Source organism: Pleurodeles waltl, chromosome 7 (genome assembly GCF_031143425.1).
Source record: "Pleurodeles waltl isolate 20211129_DDA chromosome 7, aPleWal1.hap1.20221129, whole genome shotgun sequence".
NCBI lineage: Eukaryota > Metazoa > Chordata > Amphibia > Caudata > Salamandridae > Pleurodeles > Pleurodeles waltl.
Genome location: NC_090446.1, coordinates 159,335,781 through 159,361,337, shown reverse-complemented (window position 1 = coordinate 159,361,337; position 25,557 = coordinate 159,335,781). Strand labels below are relative to the sequence as shown.

Below are 25,557 nucleotides of genomic sequence, written 5' to 3'. Positions count from 1 at the left end.
GATGGTGTATTATTTTCCCCAACCCTATGTGTGCTATTTTCCACTTCACAGTCAGCCCTACAATAGTGAAGATGGGATACACTGGTGCATTTCTCTAGACTTCATGTACCTCTTGTATCTGGATCATATAAGATAAGTGTTAATATGTGGAGATGTGGCCGGAAGGCTGACTATGATAGTGGTGCTCCTTTAAGCCTCTCCCCTGAATTCCTCAGACCGATGATGTTCATTGGGACCTGCCATAGGTGAAAGTTGTACACCCACCAATAGCATAAATAACAATGGTTCCTTCAGAATTCACTTTGTAATCTTTCAAAATATGTTATTGGGCAACAAATCCATTCCTACAAGGTGATCTGTGTTTAGCACCCGGAGAAAAATAATTTTAAGCAAAGGGCAGCGACTGGCTATGAGGGCAATCAAATTTGTACATTAAAAAAAAAAATCATAGTCAATAATTTGTCAACTGCACCCACAACTGTTAAAATATGAGAGTGACAGTGCAGTGCTCGTAAATAGTCCAAGTGAAACAAAGGGGGTATGAGAACTGTATGTTCAAATGCATGTTTTTGGCTGTGAGCATTGAGCATTCAGGAACACTACATGTTGGCAGTGTGATTTATGTCTGAGGAATCTGATCACTAAGAGGGCAAATCAGGCCAGAGAAATAGCCTTTTTATTCGATTAAGCTTCAGCCATTCAACAGTAGGAGAGAGGAAATGTCACTAGTGGCCATTGACTTGGAGAAAGACTTTAGTGTAATGGTCCTACCTGTTGGCTGTACTGGATGCAATGGGGTTTGGACCTTCTTTCCTGGATAGGGTGCTATTACTGTATACGGACCCTCTGGCCTGGGTCACAGTGAGTGGTTCAGTTTTGGTTGCCTGCCATGTGGGGAGGGGCATCCAACAGGGTTTCCCCCTTTCGCCCCTGCTATTTGCTTTAGCCCTATAACCCTTGGCTGTTTTGTTACAACAGGAGATGGCGGACTTAGGGATACCAGTGTGGGACACTGCAGAAGTTATTTCACGTTACACAGATGATGCACCTGTATACGCCTGCTCCCCAAGGGAGGCAGGGCTGGATTATGTGCCATATGACAGTATTTGGAGATGACTTCGGGTCAATCACCATAAAACACTTTTAATCCCCCTAGGGGATTGGTGGGTGTAATGTGAGAACATCTACCGTGGCCCGGTTTTCGATGGGAAACAGTTACGATACTTGGGAGTCAAGGTTGCTCATACGCCGGTGAGGCAACCTCACCACAACATAAAAAGAGTGCTGAAGGGCATCCAGGAGTCTATGCGGTTCTGGAACACACTTCACCTTTCTTTTATGGGCAGGGTGGCCGTAGCCAAGATGGTTTTATACTGTGCAGAACTCTTTGTGCCCCAATCACCAAGGGATATTCTGAAGACTAGACAGTTTGCTAACCTTCTTAGTATGGGTGGGTTGTCGCAGTTAGTGGTATTGAAATGGAAGACAAGGGACTGGCTTTACCAGTTGTACAGCATTACTACTATGCAGAGCATTTGCAATATGCACCAAGATGGCTTATGGACTCGGATAACTGGAAAAGAGATTACTGAGAGACACAACTAGCGGCATGCCACTGGTGCAGTTCCTTATGGGTTCCCTCGCTGATACAGCAAATAGCAGCTATGTGAGACAGGGTTGTTTAAAAATTACTCCAATCTGCGCCCCTTAATCGACAGTTGCGAATGTGGGACAGCCTTCCCATTCATGCTATCGCGAAGACGTGTCCATGGACCACTGAAGGGGTGGTGGCTGCACACAAGCTAGAGATCTTTACCCTGGTGAGGTTTATATTACCTTTCAGGCAGCTTGCGATACATTTCAATTAGAAGCAGGTCAGTTCCTACGCTCTGCGTAGCTAGAGAATACTGCTCGAGAGTTGTGGTGTACATTTCCGGCAGCCCTGGTACCATCACAGGTTTTTAGTGGGCTTCTCAGGTGGGGGAGGATGGACATTTGATTAATGCTCCTTTATAAAGCCATCAGGGGGATCTCTGTCATCCATTGATGCAGGTACGATTGGCTTGGAAAGGGAGCACTTTGAACCATTGCTGATGTGGACTGGATTAGGACCTGTGCACTGGTCCACAAGGTATCGTGCAGTAACAGATTCCAGCTTATACATTTCAACTACTTACACAGCATGTACATTACCACCTTTTCCCTCAGTAAAATGTTTCCACATAAGGTAGCACATTGCCCAAAGCTCGGGGAGGATCGGGCCTCATTCTCACATTTGGCCTAGCAATATACGGAAGTTGGAACATACTGGGATCAGTTGGTTCAGTGGATGAGTGGGGGCTATGGGGCTGCAGCTTGCGTTTACTCCTTAGGCATGTCCTCAAGGAGCGGTAGCCCAACCCAAGGGCAGAAAAATTACTTACAGATTTATGCAGGTTGCTCCCCTCTTGACGAAGAGGAGGGTGGCAATTGTTAAAATGAGTTTTCGAGCCCCCCAAGTGAGTCTGTGGATCAAAGATGCCCTGTATTGGGCAGTGGTTGTAGAACAATACATTAGGCTGCCCATGTATGATGAAAAGGCTCAGGATGATATTGCAACATATTTGTCGGTACTTGGGAGCTTTCATACCTACGCGAATAATGAAGTTGGATTGAATGTGGACACTAGCACTCATGAGGAGATATAAGACAAACTGGCTGCGTGCACTTGGGGATGGTTTGATACACTGCAAGTATGCTGAATGTGCTGTCATGTACGGCTTCACCTCTGTTACCCAATACCAAACTGTTATGCTTTTCTTTATCATGTACCAGTGTCATGTATATGCAGTGCCAGGGATAGTACAATGGACAGGTTTTTCGGGCAACTGGTTGATGTTAGATTGATTTTCCTGTACTTGTTTAATTTCTTGTAACACTATAAAGTTGAAAAATAAAGGTGTTGGTAAAAAACAGTAGGCGGGACAAGGAGGACAAAGCTGTTGAGCAATAGGACCTGGTAGGGGGGAATAAGTACAGAGAAAAGTAATAAGAACAAGGGACCAAAAAGAACTTCAAAACTGTGAATATTCAAATTATTAGGTGTCTTACCAACGGCGAAAATACATTAGATTGTTAGATAATTTAACTGATAGGACCAAAAAACGACTAAGGTTAGAAGATTATCCTTGTCGTAAGACTTTTCCACTAGTATAACAAATATATGAAAAACTACATGAAGAACCCATGAGTACCCTGGATGACCCTTTTATCGAGAAAAGGAGCACACTTTTTGCAGAAAATTTACAGCTTGTCTTTTACTCTGCACCTTTCTTCAGTAGCCCATTGTGACCTCGTAATACAGGTTTATTGACTATGGATACAATAGAGGTCAGACTCTTCTAAAGAATCCCCACAGGCCCTGTGTCCTCTTATTTTCCTACTGTCCACTTTGTAAGTGTTCTCTTCTGTCAGTGATTTTAGCTACTCTCATCAGAAAAAGATGGTGGCTTCAAAACTGTAAAAAGTGTTACTTTATGAAATGTGAGGAGCATGCAGTGCATGAGTGCAGTTTAGTAGGTTTTGCTTTTTTCTCCACAGGACAAATAAAACTCTTTCCCCCCCTCCCCCCACACCACCATCAATTGTGATTGTGCCCTTACCATTCCCTTCATTTCAATGTGTTTAAATGTGTCCTTAATAACCACAAATAAGTACTTATGTGGGCTTTTCCACATTTCTGGCATCTGTACCCTTGATGGCTCTCTGCTCATCCCTGGCAAAAATATTTACTTACATCAAAAAGCATTTGTGAGTAAATACAGGTTTGTAAATAGCAAACAAGTATGTGTACCCTAAAAACAAAGCTATTTGCAGTTGTTTGTTACTTAAACATTAAGATAGTTTTTCCGTCTCATGTAGCATGCCACTTTACATAATGCACAGTTTGCAAGGATAAAAAACATTTTATAAACTTCTGAGGGATAATTCTGTTCACAGATTCCTCACCTTAGACTATTCCACAGGCTCTAAGCTGGAACTGAAGATGTATTTTTCATAGCAGTGCTCTTGTGCGTTGCTAGGTGGCATCACGTGGCTCTGCGTGCACTCCACACCACCCTGTAAGAGACTGTGCAGACACACATATAACTTCCTGCATGCCGATGTCCATTCTTTTCATTCTGTGCCTTCTGTCACAGATACGGAGCTCCATGCACAGTCTTACTGGTTTTATGTTGACTTCCAAACTCTTTCACAGAGTGCTAGAGAACAATGTTCCTACCAAAAACATCACGTTTCAAGCTATTCCACAACTGCAGGAAGCAAATGTCCATGACAGACCAGCATGAGGTATGTGTTTGGCGTCTGCCTCAGGACACAACTCTAATTCATGTGACAAGTGCACCCTCATGCTCTGGGAGGCTTGGTTTTATGTTGTCTAAAGGAAGAAGTCAGAGATTTCTCTACACATGCCTGTACTCTATCATTGCCAAAATACAGATACCCATTAGGGATAAATACAAAACCAAGGACCTCAGTGAAAACATGAATTATTCACTGGAGAAATATTTATTTATTCAAATTAAATCAATTAAATTAAAATATGCTTAGTATCTACTAGTCCCACTCTTATGTCTGTGTAACACACTAACAAACAATGTAATCACCAAGTGTATTATACAAGCAAGAAACAGAAATGCCACAAACCAATAAAAAAAGTGCTGTACATCAAAAACAATGTTAAAAACATATGAAGCAATAGTTCCTTTAAGCACCGTTGTATTTTAACCTATAAACTGCTTAGCCATTCAGCGGCGAGCAGTGTTACATTGAGGTAATGTGAATGACGTATCGTCCATCAGCCAAACCTTTATCGCTGGTATAAGTATCCGATACAGTCCAATGTTTTTATTGTCCAATTTTTCTAAAATTCCAACATATATTCCTCCACAGTTGTAGTCAACGCGTTTAGGCCTTTATAAATCTGGCCTCCTCAGGGCATCAGGAACAGTGTCTATATATACACAATATACCACATTATAACTGCACTAGTAGTGCTTATTTTATAAACACAGACCACCAGGGGTGGGCAACACCCCTGTTCACCCTAAAAGTCACCACTGTGTATAGATTGAAATAAAAAAAATGGCTAAACTAAACAGAGACTCCATATTATAGCATAATTGATAAAAACCATGGATATTCAAGTCACAACTAGAGGATTACCTGTTTACATTGTTAGAGAATCCAGCCGAAAAGACAAAAGCAGAGAAGACAACCCAAAGGTGATATATTTCAGAGTTGTAATTAGATTAGTGCCCATGCCTGTAGCCAGAGGAACTAACCTTATGGATTTATTATTACAAAATGCCACGCTCAGAAGGTAAAGACATCTCGGGGGTTACAAATGATCTAAAAAGAGAACATAGTAACATTGTTTTTCGTTATATTATTTAGAAATTGCTCGCAGAAGATGCCGGAGCTGTTCGTCTCCACTTACCAAATCTAATTCCATGAAGAAAAGTGATCCCACGCGAGTCAGGCATTCTAGAGTAAAACTGAGGCGGGTGAGAAAAACCTTTGACATTAAATACATAAACGCTATCGGAAAGACAGCGTCAGAACACTGTGGCTACGCGCACGAGCACCAGAACTAAAAAAGCGGACTATTGATTTTTAGTACATCGAAAGCCACTCAAGATTAACAGGGCGGCCATCTTAAAATGTATACTCCATAACTGAAATGACAGAATAAAATCATAATGAGTAGAAAACCAGCTCAGTCAACATCGAAAACAATGGGTAAATAGAGTAAATACCATTTCTATTCACAAAGAAGAAAACATCCACAGTAAGAATAAGTATATTACACCTTAATTAAAGACCTCATTTCTGTCAGGTCATTTAACCCCTTGTTAGCAGTCCCCAATTTCTCAATCAAACGTGCTTCCATTCTGTCCAGAATAGAAGCTATCTCTCTTCCTGTTTTTATTTTTTCCACTACATAAAGGGTGGACCATCTGATATCTTCTGGTCTATGGTCTTTTTCAATGTAGTGGTCAACCAATGGGGCACCATGCACTGCACACCTAATCCTAGACACATGTTGTAGGATCTGGGTTTTAACTGGCTGTGTGGCCTGACCTATGTACGTTAAAGAGCAAGGACATGTAATGCAATAAATCACATTTCGTGTATTACAGTTTGAAAATCGAAATTGGTGATGTATTTTACCATTCGCTTCTATATATTTGCTCTTCTCCGTAAATTTGCAAGCCAGACAATTGTTGCATTGAAAATGGCCGATGATTGGTGGTAGGTCTAACATACTTCTCAAATCCAGTCTTTTCTTTGCATTTGAAGTAAAAGGAGCATGTACCAAAGCATCATAAATATTGCAACCTCTTTACAATATAAACAAGGTTTTTTTTTTAACCCTACTGGGTAAAGTAATTTCCAAACTCTTTCATTGATCGCCCTGATTTGATTAGTTTTAGTATTAGGTGTACCATGCCTGCTTGCAAGCTCCTTTAACTTGCAAGCGGGCCACTCTTATCAGCCATTCAGCTTTTTTCTCGAAGTCCTGCAGTACGTCCATGTGCAAACATAAGAATAAAAAAGAGAAGCAGGGCTCCAACCCATTCTGTCACTCAAATTCCAAAGAGAAGGGACAAGGGTGTCACAAGGTAAGTCTCACTCCTTCGAGGTCTCCAGTCATGAAACAGATTCCACGGTTGGTCCCCACGCGGCATGCATTTTCTGGTTCTTCATCAACAGCACAGCATATTGAGGAAGTTAAAGAGGTGATGCCGCAAATATTCTGTGTGTTTCTGGCTCCCTTTCATGCATTTGTGGTCCCAAGAGAACCACAGGGGCTGCTAGTCGGAGTACCTCTGAGTTTGTCCCCAGCACTGTTTGTCCTGTAGAACCCATTACCAGGTCTTTAAGACTTTCATTCTGGCTCCACGTTCAAAGCTGGTTTCTGATACCCCCAACACAGGTGCCAACACCACTGGAGGATGACCTGGTGCCAGTACCATTGTTGGATCCTGAATCAACATAAGTCCGGGCTCAACAGTTGTTTACAGAATTACAAGCACACAACCAAACTTCTTGCAGACCGATTCCAAACCTTTGCTTCTACTGCATTCCAGCTGCCAGCAGAGACTTCATTATCGTTTTGGTTCCCACTCTGACCATGTTTTTGAGCAAGATGCACCTCAGGATGTTGATGATGGTGATAATAAAGGTAATGGCTTGCTTGCCCCTTATTATACTTATGCTGCCTTATACTTTGATTTACAGAATGGCAGTGGGCTTGATAGCTCTCTAGAGGCAAAGCTTTTCATGCCACGTGGGCCACCAATGTAAGAGAGAAGCTCATTTGCATCAGTGGTTTGGAGAGCCAGCTGCCCTCCATTGGTGGTTTGGAGGCCAAACCAAAACAACGTTTTGACAGATACTCTGCATACTGGCCCAGCAACATCTGAGCCCCTACTTCTGTTTAATACTGCCATCAAGAGAACCTCTGATGGCTATGTGGTTGAAACAATGTTCTTGCCCCCCTTTGAATAAGCAGATGACCAGGTGCCATAGGCTGTAGCCTGATGACCTGGATTTTCTCACTCAGCATCCTACTCCAGAGACGTTTATTGCCCTGGCTTCAACTAGTAAAGTGAATCCAAACTTATTTCCAACTGCTCCTTCAAGTAGAGAATTCAAGAGGCTTGATTATTTTGGCAGCACAAGTTTTCTTCCACCATTCTGGCACTGTGATATTTGTACGCATTCTACCTTCTGGGCTTCAACACATGCTCCTTGGGACTTGGCCGATAGGATCTTAATGGCTGCCCTGAAAGATTTAGGGCCTTCTTGGCACAGATGACAGATGTTGGACAGGACATGGCAAAGTAGGTTATCCACGCAGTCCTGGATACCACTGATGATCTGGGCAGGGTGGTTGGTACCAGTTAATGTACTACATGGACATGCCTTGTCCATGTGTACAATCCTCCCTAGTGGACAGGCCCTTTTATGGGTCCCACCTCTTTGGAGTGAAGGCTGACTCTGCTTTCGAACATATTCAAAGACAGCATAGCTACACATCATTCCTTGGGGCTAGTGTACCCTGTGAAACCGTTTCCCCATCAGTTCTAGAAGTTCAGAGCTATTGCAGAGGGCATGCATATTGACAAACAGCCTTCCCAGTTAGTCATAAAGCACACAATAGGTTGCGGATGTGTGTGTGTAACTGGGAAGCAGCTTGCAAGCCAACAGCAGCATCAGTCTTCTGACTTCTCCCCGCTACAACTGCAGCAAACTGATTTAGTTTGCGCCTACTGTTGCATGCCCAACCAGTGGGTGAGGAAAGGATTCAACATTTCCTTCCTTTCCAACAGGCTGGTGGTGAAACCACCACATTATGACCGTGGCGGAACCGCCACAGTCGGACCACTGACACCGGCAGGCTGTCGCAAGCCGTCAGCCTTGTGGTCCCGGTGGTTTTCATCCTCCAGGGCAGCGCCATCCGGGGCATTCGTAAGTAATGACCTGAAAATTTGGGATACTGCTTTTTTCCCCAACTTCCCCTTTAGCATCTTAGCTTCCAGCGGATTATATTCAGGGAGGTTGAGTTTCTGGGGGAAAGTGAGCCTCTGTAGATAGCGAAAAAATTGTGTTTTGTTTAGTCCATATTGTTCTTTCAGATCTTGAAAAGACAATTGTCTTCCCCCTCTATAGACATCCCCCAAGTAGGTAATGCCTATCCGATCCCAGCATTGGAAGCCTTTCAGTGCTGTAAGCTGGTGTAGCCACTTCCTGTGCCACAGGGAAGTCATTTGAGTTAAGCAAAGGTCCCATTTTATTAAACGCAGGGCCACCCTCCGGCAACCTATAGTGACCTGAGTACATGAGTGCATCTCCTCGGAAATGATACCCCCATATAGCAGACCCAGAAGAGCATTAAGACCCACTAAATAGATTTCAAGTCGGTAAGCGGGGTCGTTGTTTCGCCCCCTGGAAACCAGTCATTGACAGACACCAGCTGTTCGGCTAGATACTAAATGTACAAGTCTGGAATGCCCAAAAACCCTCAAAAGGAGATTTCTGTGTAATGTTGAAGGCCACTTTATGTAGCCCCCATTCCATATGAAATTTGTGATTTCAGATGTCGATGATCGGAACCACTCCCGTGGTATAAGATATAGGAAGTTCATCAAAACATAAAGGTAGCGGGGGAGCCACATCATTTTAAGAAGAGCGGTGCGCCCCATTGGGTTTAAGGGCTTCCAACGTTGTAGGTCCCGATCCAAGTCAGAAGTCAAGCCTTGTAAATTCAGTACCCATGCCAATTCGGAGACCACCTCAGTATATTCCCATGAGATCATGTCAAATGCTTTACAGAAATCAATAAAAAGCAGGGTCAGTTTACCACCGGCTGTGGGCCCCTAGAGAGAGTGGCTTGGACATGACTGATGCAGTGCCTCCTGCTTATACCTGGCATGAAGCCCCATTATTCTGAGTGGATGAGGTGAGGCAGTGTGCAGGGGAGATTTGTTGCCAGTATTTTGGCATACATCTTTATATGTTCGTTTATAAGATATGATGCACATTGGTCACGGGCAGTCAATTTTTTTGGCAGGACCACAATCATGGCACAGTCTAGTTCAGGAGGAAATGTCCCTTTTATCAACACCTCCTCGTAGATGTTTAGAAGATGAGGCACCAGAACTGAGTGGAACATTTTATAGTGCTCTATAGGGTAGCTGTCTGGTCCCACAGTCCCCCCCCTTAAGATCAGATATAACTGCCTCATTCCTCTCTTGTCAACTGTTGATCTAAGTCTCTGGAAAGGGGGGGGGGGGGGGGGGGTGAAATAGTCGGTACTGGGATGCCCCAGACAATAGAATCTCCCTCTGTTAAATGTGGTGTGGGGAACACCTAACATAAAGATCTTGGTAGAAGGTCGCAAAGGTGTGAGCTGTTGCAGACAACTGCACCCGATTGTTCCCTTCCTGATCACACATGGATGGCACTACTTTGGCCGCTGCCACTTGTGTCGCCAACCAGTAAAGCAACTTGCTTCGTTTGTCGCCCGCCCCCTAAATTCTACTGGTGGAAGCCTTGCCACTTCAAGAGATATTTGTTGGAGCTCTGTCCGTGCCCACACCAGCTGACATTGTATCCCCTGTGTATATGATTGTCGGGCCTGTCGCTCTAACTCAGGTATCTTATTCTCAGGGTCTGCGCACGTCTCTTTCTGTTGCCACTCTCGTCTGCGGATTTATCCTTTGAGAATTCCCCCCATTGTGGGTTTGCATGCCACCCAAAGTGTCACCTTAACGTCCACAGAGCCCTCATTACAGAGGAAGAAAGCCTTAAGTTCCTCCTCTACAAACCAAGCACATTCAGGGGACTTAAGATACCATTTAAACCTCCAAGTCGGTTGTTGTGTCGGCTGCACCATGCCCCAATAGAAGCGTTGCATGGTCCGATATGCCCTTAGAAAGTATTTGAACGGATCGCAGATTCATCAAGTCCGTTGCCGGTAACCATATGAGGTATATTCGGGCTTCAGTATGATGAGCTGCAGACCAGTGGGTGTAGGCACGTTCCTCAGGGTGCCAGTCCTGCCAAGCATCGAAGAGACTGAAGGAGTCTACCCAGCTCTTTAAACACGCAGACTGGATGCGACGGCTGGGGCTGGGCCCTGCCGAGACATCCCGGTTCGGGTCCGGAACCGCATTAAAATCTCCTCTCACCAAGGTGAATCCGGAAGGCAGGGATGTCAAGAGAGATCAGAGTGCCTCAATCGTGGGCTGCAATAGTTTTGGGGTAATGTAACAGGAAACCAGATTATATTCCTTAGCCTCGATTTGGCCCTCTATGCCTATATACCTCCCCAGAGGGTCCTCGTGAACCTTCATTACTGTCAGCGGAAGCGATTTATGCAGCAGTGGCACTACCCCCCTAGCGCCTCGCACAAAACCTGAATGGTAAACCTGGTTGTATCCAAAGCGCCCTAGGAAGGAGCATTTGGCCTCCATTAAAAGTGTCTCTTGTAGCAAGGCCACCCTTGGTGAACGCCTCTTTATGTACAGGAGGACTGCAGTCCGTTTGTTGCGGTCCAACAGCCCGTTAACATTCCACAAAATAATTGAGATCATGATAAGTACAGGGATTAGCATGTGCAGCCCATGAGACTTCCCAGTGTACAAGAGTCGTCCTCTGGGGACATATGTCAGAGTCACCACGGTCTGTGCACGTTCCCAACACGTCCACCACTGAACAGCTCCAAGACTCTGATAGATAAATCACAGAGACTGAGAGAGTTCAAGAGGGGATTAGGAAGGGAACAGCTGGGAAGGAGACCTGTAGTAAGAAAAAGGTTAGAACACACAATATGAAAATTATATCTCCTGAAATCAATACTAGACTATGATTCTAAGCCCAGTCACTCTGAAAACATGAACAATCTAAGAGTTAAGTCTAAAATGACTACTTTTCAAAATAGCTGGATACCTGTAGGGGAATCAAGATGAATTAAATGAAAACTTTCTTATTCAAGTACTTTCCTTTACATGAGAATCAGAAAAACATTCTGATTAAATTTTAAACCAGTCATATAAATCCTGTTTTAAGAATGTATACTAGGACCATACAATATTGCATCTAGAAACTCTGGCCTTCTGTGTACTCTTAAAATGTTTCAACACAAATTGCGCATATTACAGATATATATATGTTCGATGGCATGTGTAGCTGCAGATACACATGCTGTGCATATCCCGCCATCTAGTGTTGGGCTCGGAGTGTTACAAGTTGTTTTTCTTAGAAGAAGTCTTTTCGAGTCACGAGATCGAGGGACTCCTCCCATTTCGGCTCCATTGCGCATGGGCGTCGACTCCATCTTAGATTGTTTTCTTTCCGCCATCGGGTTCGGACGTGTTCCTTTGCGCTCCGTGTTTCGGTTCGGAAAGTTAGTTAGATATCAGAAAAATTCGACGGTATTGTTTGCTTTCGGTATCGGGTTAGTTATCACAGATCGACACCGAATTTTGAAGAGCTCCGGTGGCCCTTTGGGGTTTCGATTCCCCAGCGGGGCCTGGTCGGCCCGACCACGTGCGTCTACAAGACTAATGGAACGGACCCCATTCCGCTTCTGCCCCGAATGCCACAACAAGTATCCTTACACAGATCAACATTTGGTCTGTAATTTGTGTTTGTCTCCCGAACACAAAGAGTATACCTGTGAGGCCTGTCGAGCGTTTCGATAGAGGAAAACGCTGAGGGACTGGAGAGCGAGAAGACTTCAAATGGCGTCGGCGCCGTCAGGACACCACGACATCAAGGAAGAAGAAACCTTCTCCATTGCTGACTCGGAATCGGACGAGGCCGAAACAGAACAGACGCAGAAAACCGTGAGTAAAACATCCCCGGCCAAAACTCACGTTAAAATCATCAGAGCCCAGGGGACGCCACCGCCGGCAGGCCATGGCTTAACCCAAAAAATCGGTGACCGTCCATCGGCACTGAAAAAGGGCACACATGTGTCGAAGTCATCCGACTCCGGTCGAGATACCGGCACAGAAAAGACTCGGCCCGTGACACCGGGTCAGAACAATCTCGACATCGAGATACTGGCACCGAGATGACTCGGCACCGAGAGATCGGAACACCAAAACACAAAAAAGTGGCTTCGGAGCCGAAAAAGACAATGGAAAAGGTTTCGATCCCAAAACATCCGGCTTCGGAGCCGAAAACAAGTTCATACACTGAGGAGCAAGGGCTTTCCATACAAATGCAAAGCCATAAATTCACACAGGAGCTAGAGGCAGGGGAGCCAGATTATACACAGAGAAGGCTCCATATCCAAAAGGAGACAGGGAAAATAAGAACTCTCCCTCCTATAAGGATGAAAAGGAAACTGGCTTTCCAAGAGAAGGATAAACCACCACAAGCAAAGGTGGCAAAACAAGTAACTCCGCCACCATCACCTCAGCGCTCACCGCAATCATCACCAATCGCTAGCCCACCTGTGGTGCAGTCTCCAACACACACAAGCATGAGCCAAGATGACCCAGATGCATGGGATCTTTATGATGCACCTGTGTCAGATAACAGTCCTGACTGTTACCCAGCAAGACCATTACCACCTGAAGACAGTACGGCTTACACACAGGTGGTGTCCAGAGCAGCTGCTTTTCATAACGTGACACTGCACGCTGAACCTATCGAAGATGACTTTTTATTTAATACTCTGTCGTCCACACATAGCCAGTACCAGAGTCTTCCAATGCTGCCGGGAATGTTGAAACACGCAAAGCAAATATTTCAAGAACCCGTTAAAGGCAGGGCCATTACTCCTAGGGTGGAGAAAAAGTACAAGCCTCCACCAACAGACCCTATGTACATTACACGGCAACTGACACCGGACTCAGTAGTAGTTGGCGCAGCACGCAAAAGGGCGAATTCACACACCTCCGGAGATGCACCACCACCCGACAAAGAAAGTCGCAAGTTCAACGCTGCGGGAAAAAGAGTGGCAGCACAAGCAGCCAATCAATGGCGCATTGCGAATTCACAGGCTCTGCTGTCAAGATATGACAGAGCCCTCTGGGATGAAATGCAACACTTTATTGAACATCTGCCCAAAGAATTCCAAAAACGTGCACAACAGGTGGTAGAAGAGGGCCAAAGTATCTCAAATAACCAGATACGTTCAGCAATGGACGCAGCAGACACAGCTGCAAGAACTGTAAATACAGCGGTGACAGTTCGGAGACATGCATGGCTACGCACCTCAGGATTCAAGCGCGAAATCCAACAGGCTGTGCTTAATATGCCTTTTAATGGACAGCAGTTGTTTGGGCCGGAAGTGGACACTGCTATCGAGAAGTTAAAAAAAGATACAGATACGGCCAAGGCCATGGGCGTGCTCTACTCCCCACAGAGCAGAGGCACTTTTAGGAAGACACAAGGGGGGTTTCGGGCTCAAACCACAGAACCCTCAACTTCACAAACCAGGCCCACATACCAAAGCCAATATCAGAGAGGAGGCTTTCGGGGACAATACAGAGGGGGACAGTTCCCTAAGACTAGAGGGAAGTTCCAAAGTCCCAAGACCCCTCAAACCAAACAGTGACTTCAGTGTCACAAATCCCCAACACGTAACACCAGTGGGGGGGGGAGACTAACAGATTTTTATCAAAAATGGGAGGAAATAACGGACTCGTGGGTCCTAGCCATCATCCAACATGGCTATTGCATAGAATTCCTACAATTACCACCAAATGTGCCGCCAAAAACACACAGCATGTCCAAACAACACATGGATCTATTACAGGTAAAAGTCCAAGCGTTGTTACAAAAAGATGCAATAGAACTAGTACCCAATCAGCAAAAAGGGACAGGGGTTTACTCCCTGTACTTTCTCATACCCAAAAAGGACAAAACTCTAAGACCTATATTAGATCTCAGAACACTAAATCTTTACATCAAATCAGATCACTGTCACATGGTGACAGTTCAAGACGTAATCCCCTTGCTCAAACAACAAGACTACATGACGACATTAGATCTCAAAGATGCGTACTTCCATATACCCATACATCCCCACACAGGAAATACTTAAGGTTTGTAATCCAAGGAGTGCATTACCAGTTCAAAGTGTTACCTTTCGGAATAACAACAGCACCAAGGGTATTTACAAAATGCCTTGCAGTAGTAGCGGCACATATCAGAAGACAGCACATACATGTATTCCTGTATCTAGACGATTGGTTAATCAAAACCAACACCCAGAAACAGTGTCTTCAACACACAAAAAACATCATAGAAACCCTTTACAAACTAGGGTTCTCACTAAACTACCAAAAATCACACTTACAGCCATGTCAAATACAACAATACTTAGGAGCAACAATCAACACAAAAAAAGGGATTGCCACTCAAAGTCCACAAAGGGTACAAGCATTCCAAAACGTAATACAAAGCATGCACCCAAACCAAAAGTATCAGGTAAAACTAGTAATGAAACTACTAGGCATGATGTCCTCATGCATAGCCATTGTCCCAAACGCAAGATTAAACATGCGGCCCTTACAACAGTGCCTAGCAACACAATGGACACAAGCACAGGGTCAACTTCAAGATCTAGTGTTGATAGACCGCCAAACACACACCTCGCTTCAATGGTGGAATCCTGTAAATTTCAACCAAGGGCGGCCTTTCCAAGACCCAGTGCCTCAATACGTAATCACAACAGATGCTTTCATGGTAGGGTGGGGAGCACATCTCAACCAACACAGCATCCAGGGACAATGGGACATTCAGCAGAAACAACTTCACATAAATCAGCTAGAACTACTAACAGTGTTTCTAGCATTAAAAGCATTTCAACCGCTAATAACCCACAAACACATTCTTGTCAAAACGGACAACATGACAACAATGTATTACTTAAACAAACAGGGAGGCACACACTCATCACAACTGTGTCTCTTAGCACAGAAGATTTGGCATTGGGCGATTCACAATCACATTCGCCTAATAGCGCAATACATCCCAGGAATTCAAAACCAATTGGCCGACAATCTCAGTCAAGATCACCAACAGATCCACGAATGGGAGATTTATCCACAAATACTGCAAACCTACTTCCAGAAGTGGGGAACACCGCAAATAGACCTATTCGCAACAAAAGAAAACGCAAAATGCCAAAACTTCGCATCCAGGTACCCACAGCCTCACTCCAAAGGCAATGCGTTATGGATGAGTTGGTCAGGGATATTTGCTTAAGCTTTTCCCCCTCTCCCACTCCTTCCGTATCTTTGCAAACAAATTGAGTCAAAACAAACTCAAACTAATACTAATAGCACCAACTTGGGCACGACAACCTTGGTACACAACATTACTAGACCTGTCAGTAGTGCCTCATATCAAACTACCAAACAGACCAGATCTGTTAACTCAACACAAACAGCAGATCAGACACCCGAATCCAGCATCGCTCAATCTAGCGATCTGGCTCCTGAAGTCTTAGAATTCGGACACCTAGACCTTACACAAGAATGTATGGAGGTCATCAAACAGGCTAGAAAACCTACTACAAGACATTGCTACGCGAATAAATGGAAACGATTTGTTTATTACTGTCAAAATAATCAAATTCAACCATTACACGCGTCCGCAAAAGACATTGTAAGCTACTTGCTACACTTACAAAAATCTAACTTAGCCTTCTCGTCCATTAAAATACATCTCACAGCAATTTCAGCATATCTGCAAATTACACATTCAACTTCACTATTTAGAATCCCAGTCATAAAAGCATTTATGGAGGTTCTAAAAAGGATCATTCCACCAAGAACACCACCAGTTCCTTCGTGGAACCTCAGTATTGTATTAACGCAACTCATGGGTCCACCATTCGAACCCATGCACTCTTGTGAAATGCAATACTTAACTTGGAAAGTAGCCTTTCTAATAGCTATCACATCCCTCAGAAGAGTGAGTGAAATACAAGCCTTTACCATTCAAGAACCCTTTATACAAATTCACAAACATAAAGTGGTTCTACGCACAAATCCCAAATTCTTGCCAAAAGTTATATCACCGTTCCACTTAAACCAAACTGTAGAACTCCCAGTGTTTTTTCCACAACCAGACTCTGTAGCCAAAAGAGCATTACATACATTAGACTTAAAAAGAGCTCTAATGTACTACATTGATAGAACCAAACAGTTTCGCAAAACAAAACAATTGTTTGTAGCTTACCAAAAACCTCATACAGGAAATCCAATATCCAAACAAGGCATTGCCAGATGGATAGTTAAATGTATTCAAACTTATTATGTTAAAGCTAAGAGAGAACTGCCTATTACACCAAAGGCACGCCTCACTAGAAAGAAAGGCGCCACAATGGCCTTTCTAGGAAATATACCAATGACAGAAATCTGTAAGGCAGCCACATGGTCTACGCCTCATACATTCACTAAACATTACTGTGTGGATGTGTTAACAACACAACAAGCCACAGTAGGACAAGCAGTACTAAGAACATTATTTCAAACAACTTCAACTCCTACAGGCTAAACCACCGCTTTTGGGGAGATAACTGCTTACTAGTCTATGCACAGCATGTGTATCTGCAGCTACACATGCCATCGAACGGAAAATGTCACTTACCCAGTGTACATCTGTTCGTGGCATGAGATGCTGCAGATTCACATGCGCCCTCCCACCCCCCCGGGAGCCTGTAGCCGTTATAAGTTAATTAAAATTAAACTTGTACATTTGTAAATTTGTAAATATAATACTTTTAGTCACATTATGTACATACATACTTACTCCATTGCATGGGCACTATTACTATATACACAACTCCTACCTTACCCTCTGTGGGGAAAACAATCTAAGATGGAGTCGACGCCCATGCGCAATGGAGCCGAAATGGGAGGAGTCCCTCGATCTCGTGACTCGAAAAGACTTCTTCGAAGAAAAACAACTTGTAACACTCTGAGCCCAACACTAGATGGCGGGATATGCACAGCATGTGAATCTGCAGCGTCTCATGCCACGAACAGATGTACACTGGGTAAGTGACATTTTCGATATATATATATATATATATATATATATATATATATATATATATATATATATATATATAGTAAACACCATAAAAGGATTGTGCACCATGAATAACACAATATGGATTCAGGAAACAAATCACATAACTTGTCAACTCGAATATTACATAATAAATATCTTAGAATAGTGGCATACAATAAACAACATGAAATAAGCTCGAGGAGAGAATCGTGCATCTTGCCGATTCGAGTGTCACCATGTAAAATACCAAGAAATGGTAGCACGCAATGAATAACAAAGTCAAATCATCATTAATCGAATTGCGCGTCTTGACGATTCGTAAAACACAATGTAAATGTCAAGAAATAACAGCTCACAATAAATAACAAGATCAAAGTTCAATGAAACGAATCGCGCTTCTTTTGCCGATTCTTAAGCCACCATGGGAACGTCAAGAAATGGTAGTGCGCAATGAACAACAAAGTTAAATCCTCATGAAACGAGTTGCGCGTCTTCCCAATTCGTAAAACATCATGTAAATGTCAAGAAATAGTAGCGCGCTATGGACAACAATGTTTTAAACACCATAAAAGGAATTGCGCGTCTTGACGATTCTTAAGCCACCATGCCAGTGTCAAGAAATGGTAGCACGCAATGAATAACAAAGTCAAACCTTTATGAAAACAAATCGCGCATCTTGCCTAATTGTAAACTACCATATAAATGTCAAGAAATGGTAGCGCGCAAGTAATCAGTTACTCATTTAAGAATTAAACCAAGAATATGAAAATTCTCAATAACGGTGTCGGGATAGTCCAACCACCGTCTTACCGCCTGGAACAATGATCACCAATGAAGGATGAAGGGCAGAAGACTGGAAGATCCAAATAGGCCGCCGGGACAGGCGCTCAGGAAGAAGTTGCTGCTCTGCACCGGGACCTCTGAATAGTGAGCACTGGGAGTTGGGCTGGCTCTCTTTTATAGAGTCCTGGCCCAGCCCAGAACCACGCCCAGGCATGTTGCATGGAAAGTCTCTGGAAGGCCCTGGAAAGGGGCCACACCCTAACACACTCTGAAAACCTGCAGCAATACATTGCAAAGGAACAGTATTTGTAAGCATATTAAAAATAAGTTTTCAGGATTGAACTCTGCAATGCAAAAGGTTAAACCACAACATATCAGCACAGTGCATAAATTATGTTGTTTTGAGAGTGCTGGGTTTTTGCATTTTTGTCGCCAATAGAGCGCGTACTGCTCTGGTGTTGACACATTTAACTGTGAAAGCCTGACCCTTTAGAACAACACAGTGTATGTGTCGGTGCACCTGAACATGTATCAAGTGAACATCATTGGTACACATATTCATTTTATGAACTAGAAGAAAACAATCGGTATTAACAGCCTTAATTAAAAAAACAGTACCTCTACCCCCCAACTCTCCCCTCCCCATACTTCCTCCCCAGAAGCATCTGTTGCCCTTATATTAACCATTATGTCAGTGTTTTTCAACCACTGTTCCGCGGCACACTAGTGTGCCGCGAGATGTTGCCTGGTGTGCCGTGGGAAAAATTGAAAAATTCGAAAGATAAAAAAAAAAAAAAAAAGTCACATTTTCGCCCACTAGGTGGGCGCCGGACTGTGTCCTGGGTATGGGGGGGGTGGGGTTTTTGACCCCACCCTCGGCCAGCAGGGGCGCCGATTGGCGCTCCTCAGGGGGACACCCTCCACTTTTCTGATGTCCGGGCTGTGATTGGTCCAGACTCCAGCCTGGACCTATCACAGTAGGACATTGTGAACGGGTCGTTACGACCACGTCCACGCCAGCGCCAACCAGCTTCTCGCCAGGAAAGCCCGATGAGTCAGTTCCGCGTTCCCATGTCTCCATGGGAACGCTCCGGGCGTCGATGACGCGTTTCCCTGTTTCCAGGGAAACGCTTGAGGACTTCCGGGGCAGCAATGGTGAAAAGGGGCCGGAGCCAAAAGACGCGGAGAGGGAGAGCGCGACGAGGTCAGGACGAGACGAAGGAGTGAAGGAGGTCAAGTCAGGAAGAACTGGAGTCAAGGAGCGGGACGAGGAGGACGAGAGAGTGGCAGTAACGAGAGACAAGGAGAAGGAGGTCTACCACGGAGAAGAGCCGGAGCAGAACAGCCGAGGAGCCAGCCACGACCCAGGAGGGTCGTGGCTTGCAAAGGTAAGGTCCCTCCTGGGGACGCGGGAACCTAGAGGGAAAAGGGCACTGGGGAAGGAAATAGGGGAGCTGGGAGAGGAGAAAGGGTAGGGGCACAATAACAGCAACCGAGGACAGTCTTGTTTTCCTGTCCACTTGGGAGCACGATGCACTAAATTAGAGACCCCTCAACATTACCCGTTCAGCCAAACAGGCCCAGGTTGCGCACTGAATAAAGTATTTTATAATTTTTCATATTTCTGTTTACTTACTATTTCATAATAAAGTAATTATAAAATACTTTCTTTGCGTTTATTTGATTCCTATTCAAGAGAATTACTTTATATATAGTCAATATAAGCACAGAGTTAAATTTTGTAACATTTTCTAATGGTGGTGTGCCTCGTGATTTTTTTTCATGAAACAAGTGTGCCTTTGCCCAAAAAAGGTTGAAAAACACTGCATTATGTAACTGTGTTAACTCGTGGAGGTGTTCTACAACCTGAGCAAGGACAACTCCCACCTGTGTACAGTGCTTCGCCTCACAGCTTCTGTAAGGAAATGCCTCCTTGGCATGGTTACCCCCTAACTTTTTGCCTTTGCTGATGCTAAGTTATGATTTGAAAGTGTGCTGTGACCCTGCTAACCTGGCCCCAGCACCAGTGTTCTTTCCCTAAACTGTACCTTTTGCTCCACAATTTCACAACCCTGGCACTCAGGTAAGTCCCTTGTAACTGGTACCTCTGGTACCAAGGGCTCTGATGCCAGGGAAGGTCTCTAAGGGCTGCAGCATGTTTTATGCCACCCTGAGGACCCCTCACTCAGCACATGCACACTGCCTCACAGCTTGTGTGTGCTGGTGGGGAGAAAAGGACAAAGTCGACATGGCACTCCCCTCAGAGTGGCATGCCAACCTTACACTGCCTGTGGCATGGGTAAATCACCCCTCTAGCAGGCCTTATAGCCCTAAGGCAGGGTGCATTATACCACAGGTGAGGGCATATGTGCATGAGCGCTATGCCACTACAGTGTCTAAGCAAAACCTTAGACATTGTAAGTGCAGGGTAGCCATAAGAGTATATGGTCTGGGAGTTTGTCAAACACAAACTCCACAGTTCCATAACGGCTACACTGAAAAATGGGAAGTTTGGTATCACACTTTTCAACACAATAAATGCACACTGATGCCAGTGTGCAATTTATTGTAACATACACCCAGAGGGCATCTTAGAGATGCCCCCTGAATACCTACCCGACTTCTAGTGTAGGCTGACCAGTTTCTGCCAGCCTGCCACACACCAGACATGTTGCTGGCCACATGGGGAGAGTGCCTATGTCACTCTGTGGCCAGGAACAAAGCCTGTACTGGATGGAGGTGCTTCTCACCTCCCCCTGCAGGAACTGTAACACCTGGTGGTGAGCCTCAAAGGCTCACTCCTTTTGTTACAGCTCCCCAAGGCATCCCAGCTAGTGGAGATGCCCGCCCCTCCGGCCACTGCCCCCACTTTTGGTGGCAAGGCTGGAGGAGATAATGAGAAAAACAAGGAGGAGTCACCCACCAGTCCGGACAGCATCTAAGGTGTCCTGAGCTGAGGTGACCCCTGCCATGAGAAATCCTCCATCTTAATTCTGGAAGATTCCCCCAATAGGATTAGGGACGTGCCCCCCTCCCCACAGGGTGGAGGCACAAAGAGGGTGTAGCCACCTTCAAGGACAGTAGCCATTGGCTACTGCCCTCCCAGACCTAAACGCATCCCTAAATTCAGTATTTAGGGGCTCCCCAGATCCCAGGAAATCAGATTCCTGCAACCTGAAGAAAGAAGAAGGACTGCTGACCTAGAAGCCTGCAGAGAAGGAGGAAGACGACAACTGCTTTGGCCCCAGCCCTACCCGCCTGTCTCCAACTTCGAAAACCTGCTCCAGCGACGCATCCGACAGGGACCAATGACCTCTGAAGGCGCAGAGGACTGCCCTGGACTAAAGGACCAAGAAACCCCTGTGAACAGCGGCCCCGTTCAAAACCAGCTACTTCTTTGCAAAAAAGATTTCTCACTCTGCACCCGACACCCCCGGCTCGAGATCCAGAGAACAAACACCTCAGGGAGGACTCCCCGGCGACTGCGAGCCTGTGAGTAACCAGGGACGACCTCCCTGAGCTCCCACAGCGATGCCTGCAGAGAGAATTCAGAGGCTCCCCCGGACCGCGACTGCCTGTAACAAGGGACCCAACGCCTGGAACCAACACTGCACCCGCAGCCCCCAGGACCTGAAGGAACTGAACTTCAACGCAGGAGTGATCCCCAGGCGACCCTCTGCCTGCCCAGGTGGTGGCTGTCCCAAGAGGGCCCCCCTGTGCCTGCCTGCAACGCTAGACTGACCCCCGGGTCCCTCCAATGTTTCCTACCTGAAACCTGACGCCTGCTTTGCCCACTGCACCCGGCCGCCCCTGTGCCGATGAGGGTGTGTTTTGTGTGCCTGCTTGGCGTTGTCCGCCCCCCCCGTGCTCTACCAAACCCCCCTTGTCTGTCCCCCGAGGACGCAGGTACTTACCTGCTGGCAGACTGGAACCGGAGCACCCCTGTTCTCCTTAGGTGCCTATGTGTTTTGGGCACCTCTTTGACCTCTGAACCTGGCCGGCCCTGAGCTGCTGGTGTGGTAACTTTGGGGTTGCCCTGCACCCCCAACGGTGGGCTATCTATGCCCCAGAACTGATACTTGTAAGTGTTTTACTTTCCTCCTAATCTAACCTTTACTTACCTCCCCCAGGAACTGTTGATTTTTGCACTGTGTCTACTTTGAAAATAGCTTATTGCCATTTTTGCAAAGACTGTATATGATATTGCTTTTATTCAGAGTTCCTAAAGTATCTAAATGAAGTACCTTACATTTAAAGTGTTTAATGTAAATCTTGAACCTGTGGTTTTAAAAAAAAACGAAGAAAATATATATTTCAATATAAAAACCTATTGGCCTGGAGTAAGTCTTTGAGTGTGTGTTCCTCATTTATTGCCTGTGTGTGTACAACAAATGCTTAACACTACCCTCTGAAAAGCCTACTGGTCGACCACACTACCACAATATAGAGCATTAGAATTATCTGCTTTTGCCACTATCTTACCTCTAAGGGGAACCCATGAACTCTGTGCACACTATTTCTTACTTTGAAATAGTATATACAGAGCCAATTTCCTACAGCTTTATTCTGATTTTAGAAGAAGAAAAGGGGGCCTCTACCTAGTACTTCAAATCCCACCCTGGAGTTCTATTGCTCCATCTCCCCAGACCATCCCAAGATGGGAATGACCTTCAGCAACAATCAACAACAGCTAGCCACATATCAGTGTGTATTACAGTTGCAGATCGAGTTTTTTGATCCAGATTGTTCAAAGCCACAAATCAGGGGGGACCCCCATCCGAGTGAAATATGGCCGGTGTATCAGACAGGGAGGTCTCCTGGTCACTGAGCTCAACTGCCCAATCACCGGAGCCGGGCTTGCCGACAACCCCCTAAACTCCCTCCCCTCCATTCCCCCCTCCCCTCCATTCCCCCACCTCCCAAAGGAAAACGAGATGCATTACAAAATGAAAAATGAAACGTTTCAGTTTCATTTTTTCAGAGCAGGACCATTGCCTGCTCTGAAAAAAAAAATTCAAGGCCATTCACAAAGGGGAAGGGGTCCCATGGGGACCCCTTCCCTTTTGCGAATGGGTTACCACCAGTGTGACACTGGTGGTAACTGCAAATTGCTTTGCGACCGCGTTCGCGGTCACAAAGCAATCCTACATCGCGATGCGACTCGCAAATAGGAAGGGGAACACCCCTTCCTATTTGTGACTCACAGTCCGATTTTGCGAGTCGGTAATCAGGTTACCAACTCGCAAAATGGGAATGGGCATCGCGCTGTGGCTTTTGTGCTTCGCAAACAGCGATTTTCGCTGTTTGCGAGTCGCGAAAGCCTTGCTACACCTGGCCCTAAGTTCGATCCAGAAGCCCCCAGTGTGCTGGACCTCCTGATTTCACCAGCGCCAGGCCGCTGGCCGTGACACATATAGTCTAGTTGACTTCAGTTGGGGGGTGGTCAGGGAGCATCGGACCCCCCAGGTTGGCACATGGGGCTCCAAACGCCCTCCATCATATGGGCATCGACACCTGATCTCCCACCTTCTCCCACTCCCCCCTGTGCCAGTACCAACCTGCATTCCAGGCCAGGGGGTCCCACTTCGTTGCGATCACCAATCGTCAAGGCGTGGGTTTCCTTGGTGTAGGCCTTGGCACCAGCTGTCTAGATTAGCAGATCCATCCCAGCGGGTCCTCCGTGGCCAGTCGAAACTGCATTGAGCTCCCCACAGTCCGGCCCGGCCTCTCCTTTGCAGCCAGGGGCCGCTCTCCACTTCCAGGCCAAGCCTCACAGCTGCTTCTGCTTCAGCCACTGATGGCGAGCTCATTCGCTGCAGGATTGCATGTCCCCCTGGGCCTCGGCTGTGCCTCTGCCCCAAACAGGTCGCATCTCTCTGAAGCCGGTACGGCGCACTCCCCTCTTGCAGCGCCCAAGTGGCGGCTGTGACAAATCACCTCACCTCCAGGTGCCTCACTTGTCAGCTAGGGGCGGCAAAACTCATTCAGCTGTCAGGCAGGATGGGACTTTGGATCCGAGGAGTGGGAGCTCCTTCAAGTTACAGCCACCATGATGTCTCCCTCGGCCACACCCCATGTCTCTCCCAGTTTTAAAAGTTTTTATGAAGACATTCTTTTGCACCAGTTTTTGCGGCTGAATGTGGGGAATCGTTTTTTAGGAACTGTGAATAATCTGTGCAGAATATGATATGTATTGACATGTTTATAAAATTACAGTGTCATTAAAAGATCATTTATTTATTGATTGTCCATGGGTTACTGATCCTGATATTGTTGGGGTACTGATCTGAGTATTGCTGAGGTGCTGAGTGGTATGGTTTAAAGTGAGAGTTGGTGCAAGGAATGTGTGTTCATTGAGCGGCTGTCCAAGGGGAACTTTTATTGTTGATTGAATATGGTGCTCTGTCCCCTTGTTGTGAGGAACCCTCTCTCTCTGTTACTGCCTTCAGCATCCCTCCCACACCAGAACGAATTTTAGGGTGGCATCTGTCCATCCTGCTACTAGGCGAGGGTTTTTACACTTGATATTTCCTCATCTTGGAAAGGAATGGGGGCCTCAAGTCTGTCCTAGTCCTTCGACCCATGAAATTATTCCTACAGAAGGACAACTTCAAAATGCTCACACTGGCCCAGATCATGTCTGCTCCAGACTAGGACAAATGGATGTTATCTTGGGATTTTATTTTTCTTATTCCCACCAAGGAGTCCCAAAGATGTTATCTGCCGCTAAAATTGGCAAGGAACATTTTCAGTTTGCTAAGCCCCTCTTGTGTCACAAAAGTGCCAGAAGTGATGGCTGCCTATCTTCGAAGGTCATTGTAGGCAGGATGTCTTCTAGTAGTGGGGAGAACACTACTGAGATCTTTTCGCCACTGTTGGGAAAGTGCAATGTCATCAATTGTGCACATTGCAATTCTGCAAGAACTCTTGTTAGGAGAGTCATTCCAACAGTAATGGAACAAAGGACTCCTACACACCTTCCCACCTCTGCTGTCCCGAGTTCTGAAAAAAATTAAGAAAGACCAAGCCAAAGTTATCCTAATTGGCCTGGATTTGGCCAGGTGAGTATAGTACATAGAACATTTGGAAAAAAGCATTTGTCCTCTGATTAAACAGCCACTTTGTGAGGACCTCCTGCCTCAGCAACAGGTATTTCACCCTAATCCATGCAACCTACATGCG

The 25,557-nt window shown here is 45.6% G+C and overlaps 1 protein-coding gene across 1 annotated transcript in view; it reads left to right on the top strand.

Annotated features, from left to right (window-relative positions):
• ARFGEF2 (ARF guanine nucleotide exchange factor 2) overlaps positions 1–25,557 on the top strand; it is a 557,551-nt gene that overhangs the window by 286,732 nt on the left and 245,262 nt on the right. The window lies entirely within an intron of this gene.